Source organism: Bactrocera latifrons, unplaced genomic scaffold, assembly GCF_001853355.1.
Source record: "Bactrocera latifrons isolate USDA-ARS-PBARC rearing strain unplaced genomic scaffold, ASM185335v1 scaffold_2, whole genome shotgun sequence".
Lineage (NCBI taxonomy): Eukaryota > Metazoa > Arthropoda > Insecta > Diptera > Tephritidae > Bactrocera > Bactrocera latifrons.
Window position 1 is genome coordinate 2,355,450 of NW_017535518.1, and position 5,261 is coordinate 2,360,710.

Consider the following 5,261-nt stretch of genomic DNA (forward strand, 5'->3'; position numbering starts at 1 on the left):
CAAGCTATATTTGTTTATGTTTACTTTTTTATTATTTTTAGGTTATTAGAGAGAAGTGCGAGATTTTTGCACTTATGTAAGTATCGTCTATTCGTTTATTTATTTTAGAAGCTATACTTTCGATTAGGTCACTCGCCGATATGCTTCATAACTATACAGTGGTTCTTAATGTGATACAAAAAACCCAAAAACAACTTCCTTGTGTCTTGTTTGGCGGTATAAAAAAGTGAAACTTTAGAACAATAGAAATGTTGCTAAAACTTGTGAAATTCTAAAATAAAAATTAAATTAATAAAATAAAAATTGAACTTAAAATTTTTTTAAAATCTCGAAAATCTTAGCCAAAAATAATTTTCAAATTTCAAATTACAAAAACTGAATTGAAAAATGAAAGACAAAATATTAAAAATAAAAGTTATTAAAACTATAATCAAATAACAGATTTAAAAATTAAAAAAAAAATTATCGCAAGTTTATAATGAAAAATTAAAAAAAAAAAGTTTACTAGCAAACCTGGTCACAAATATATTAGGGAGGGTTTAATATTTTTTTTTTGGCTTGGTACTCTAAAAAATAGGTTCATAGCCGCCACTACGAAAATCACTCCCATTATGAGCTCTTAATTATAACGGAAAGATCCTACCGTTTTAAATCTTTTCTTGTTATCAAACAGAAAAATTCATATCATATCATATAATACATATATGTATGTATATGTAATAATATATAAAAATTACAAAGCTACAAGGAGTAATATCTCAATATTAAGACTTTAAACCTGGCGATATTTGCGTGAAGGTTTCTAAGTGCCTACTTTTTAGAGTACCGAGCAAAAAAAAAACCACCTTAATATGTATTAATATAATAACAAAATGATATAAAAAATAATTTTAAAATATGTAAAACTTTGCCACAACCTTACTACCACGCTGTATGCCTTTTCAGCAAATTAAATACATAAAAATATTGTCGTAGTTCGACAAATAAAACCGAAAAGGTATTTTCGCCTATGAAGTATCAAACAGCTGTCAGACAACTGTCAGATTATCATAAGCGCGCTGATGATTACGGCAGCTGGACCACATTTCTCTAACTGTCATAGTGTGCCAACGTAGTGCTGCTGCACCCACGCCTGTCCCGTTATTGCCCTACACTCTGTCTTTGTCAAGCTGCGCGCCATTATTTCCGACCTTTTTAAATAAGCTTTTTATGTTTAAATATATATTTTGTAAACTATTTGATATTTTATGCGAAGATAACTAATTCTTTTCTACTTTTTCTTCTGTATCATTTTCGTTTCAGGGCCTGGACAATCAGATCTATAATTATTTCTCATTCTTATAGAAATTGGTTATAGATTTTTTTAAATGAATATAAAAAAATAAACATTTTGTTTATATATATTTTTTGTCCAACATTAGTACATTAGTGCCTACTAAGACGACATTAACACTTTGGAGTTGGCGATGAAGTATAATTTTAAGCCCTAAACAGTTTTTGGGGAGACTAACGGCAGTTTATGAATAACGAAATATTAACCACTTAAAAACTTAAGCAAAAAAAGATGTTTGAATTGTACGCTAACTGAGAGAGGGTGAAACATATTTGAAATGTGAAACTTTTTGTTTGCAAATGTGAACGATAATTAATAAACAACAACAAAAAAAAGCATATAAAAACAACGACAGGTTGAAAAAGGTAACGAGCCTTATCGAAAGCCGCAAAGCAGAGCTTAAAATGTAAACAATTTTTAAACGAAACATGAAATTTTATAAAAAATTAATATCGACTTGCAAAGGAAGAAGAAGAACTCAACGAAAAAATGCGCTAACACTTTTTTGTTCTTAACTCATTTTTTATTAATTATAATTTTACTTGTGTATTCTTAGTTATTATTTTTTTTTTTTTTTGTGTAATTAAGTCCTTCATTTTATACATATTTTGAATAATTTCATCAATTTATTGTGGCATGTGTAACGAAATTTGTTAATTTTATATTAATTAAAATTATAAAAAATCTTGTAAACACGAATCCATAAGAAATATTACTCAAACGCTATAACGGTGTGTCTATATCATTTTTGTTATGCAACAAACTACATACTATATACATATATCTAAATATTTTATTAGCAATTCAACTTATTTATACTTTTTTGAAAACAACAAAAAAAAAAACGAAATAATTTCTTTAGTGTTGTAATATTTTTATTAATGCGATGTATTTCATGAAATAAAGGATATGAAAATTAAAAAAAAATTGTGTTTTTATTGAAAATAATAGCAGACGTGTCGAAGTGCCTTGAAGTTGTAGAAAATAATTCAAAAGTCTGGCACAAATTTAAAGGAAACAAGGAGTAAGTTAAGGAGTTATATACAGTTAGAAGGCCAAAAAGAGCGATTTTCCAGAATTTTTTCCGAGAAAACTTAAATTTATTGATTCAAAAATGTGCTATCTTTTAACACACATAGTATTGGTAAAAATATTTATTTGAAAATGCTGATCTCCGGGAGCTTCTCTCAAAAAAGACGATTTCGGTGAGCACTATATCTCTGAACTAGATTCTCTGAAATTAAAAAACCAAACAGATTTCGTTAAAGTAATGTTAAATCTGGTAAAGCAAATAAGTAAAGTAAAAGTTTTTCACCAAATGGCGTTTTCTCAAACAAATAAAAATCGATTTTTGACCAAAAATTCGGCCGTAAATTGTTTATAAAAAAATATTTATCGGTGTGAAAAAATCTTCGATTATGTACTAAAAAATACATTTAATAAGCTCGTGTTAAAACTTGAGACTAACCGAACATTTTGTACAAAGGTCACATCCGACTAAATACCTTCTTGTCAATTTTGGAAAGTTTAGCGAAAGAGCTCAACTTCATTTATCCACGAAATCCTGAAAATTAAACTAAATTATACTAAATTATACTAAATCAACCTCAAATACCATCACCAATCTATATGGACTAAAGTCAGACGGATGTTCGAAAATTCTATAATTAATTATATAGGGGCTAAGTCGAATTTTCACCCGATTTTATCAATTTTAGGCACAATTATACTCTGTTTTTAATAAAACAAGCTCTCTCTTCTCCATTGAGATAGGTTACGTTAGGTTAATCTGGTCGGGCAATAAGCCGCTCATATACCAGTTATGGGCCTTTGCGATACCAGATGGAGTTCAGTTGCTATTTCCAAGAGGAGTAGTCATACTGTAAGATACCTGCGATTAAAATAAATTGTAACAGACTCTAGTTGCTCACCATCGATACCTCCAAGAGATACTCCATTGTTTCCCTGGTGCCCTACTCTATATATTTCCTGCAGACTTCTCGATCTGTCAGCCCCATTATGCGGGCATGTGCCACCACCAGACAGTAACCAGTTAGAATTCCCATCATGTTCCTCTATCGAGTGTCAATAGAAATTTTGTGTACCTCCGATCCACTGTTTTGCACATGAATGTTTAGGTTTTGCACCAGGGAGCTCGTTTCAACAGGTTTTGATTTTATTTACCATGCTTCTGGCGAGGTCGTAGTATAGACAATGCATGAGTTTCAAAATGTTGATCACGTTTTCGAATATTAGCACTACGCTATTCTTGGCAATATTTTTTTTTTTTCCTGACACCCAGTAGAAGTGAAGTTTTTGCTTCTGGCAATACTTTCCACTGCTGTAATGCTTCCTAAGAAACTTCTGGCCGATATGCGATACGAGGCTACTGCCCTGAGTGAGGTAAATAAGAGGATAGCCTAGCGGCTTTCGCAATAGCAAAGACCTCAGCTTGAAATATACTGCAGTGTTTCGAAAACTTAAAAAGTAGCTTTATGCCATACTCTGGACAGTATATTATCACACCAACCTAATCGTCTATTTTCGAGCCATCCGTATAGATGTTTAGAGTGTTGAGCGTAGCAATATTTTTCTACGTTTACCTGAACCTTCTTTCCCAGTTGAAAAATGGGGACATATAGTCGGTGTTTGCTACCCGCCATTACCCACCGACATTCTATTCATTAATTCTAATGCAATAATCGTCCCACCGCTTTTGCTGCGCAACTTTCAGTGAAGAGGTCTACAGGTTGCAGGTTTAGTACCAGTTGGAGTTGTTCTTACAGTTCCCGTTATGCACAGCGTAGCCAACCCCTGAACGCTTTCCATTGGCTTCCGATAGGTGGATGTTCGTGCGCCTGCCCATCAAACTACTGCACAGAAGAGCAGAATAGGTGAGTGAGTAATCTGCCTTTAAAAAGCTGGGAAATGGAGGAGAGAATGCCCGGATGTTTCCCACTCACATTCCTCCATATATGTAACTTTGACATTCAGCGTCCGACAAAACTTCCATCATTACCACATGTACTCTATAGGTCAAGAACTCCTACGGTTATGATAACATAAACCTTACTGAGAGCAAGAAGTTCAGTGAATCTCATGCATTATATACTAAACTAAAAAGATCTAGCAGTCGCACAGGAGAAGTTTAGAGAACGATTAAAAAAATACGCTCATTTTATTTATTAATGTTCATTAAGTTACTTTTAATTAATAATTATATTTAAACAAAATAAAAATTTACCAAAATTTTATATGAATTTTTTTTTTCAAATTAAAATTTTATTAATTAATAAGAAAACTGCACTTTTCTAGTTTAGTTACTTTTCCAGTTTATTGTTAACTTTAGTTTACACATCATATATAGAATATAGTTCTTAATAAAGTTTTGGTATCGAGCAGCAAATTACAAATTTGATTTAGATTTAAAATAATTACTTGTAAAATCATACAAAAAAGTTAAAATTGTATAATTAAATATATTTATTTAATTTGCTTAGATAGTAAAGGCATTAAAAGGCTGATTAACAATATTCTTTAGTTATAATGAATAAAATAATTTGTTCCTTAAAGAAAAGTGTCAAAATTTGCACATTTTTTATGAGATATTGGCATTTTAGTATACATACATTGTTGTAGGTATTGAAACCAGTTCAAAAACCGTTTTTAAATTGAAGTGTTTGCGTTAAGAAACCAGTTGTTATGCTTAATATCTGAAAGCCTGATGCAACTAAGAGTTTTGTGTCTAGTTAAACAACCCAAAAAAAAAATATTTTTTTAGTTGTTGAAAAAGAGATATATAATATTGAGAAAGCCAGGAGCTGGAGTTGCGAATTTAAAGATTCAAAAATTTTGGAATAAAATTTAAATTTTTATTTTTTAATCCCGTTGCTGGGAACAAAAATTTTCACTTTTATTTTTTAAAAAT

General features: G+C 30.7%; 1 protein-coding gene across 2 annotated transcripts in view; it reads right to left on the bottom strand.

Annotated features, from left to right (window-relative positions):
- LOC108967867 (DNA fragmentation factor subunit beta) overlaps nucleotides 1–5,261 on the bottom strand; it is a 14,666-nt gene continuing 9,405 nt past the window's right edge. Inside the window, exon 5 of one of the 2 annotated variants that reach the window (XM_018931504.1) lies at nucleotides 1–271. The gene's annotated coding sequence lies outside the window, so the exon portion shown is untranslated. Of the gene's footprint in view, nucleotides 272–2,309; nucleotides 2,568–5,261 lie in introns of those variants that run through there. The other variant, XM_018931503.1, reaches the window with a different exon arrangement.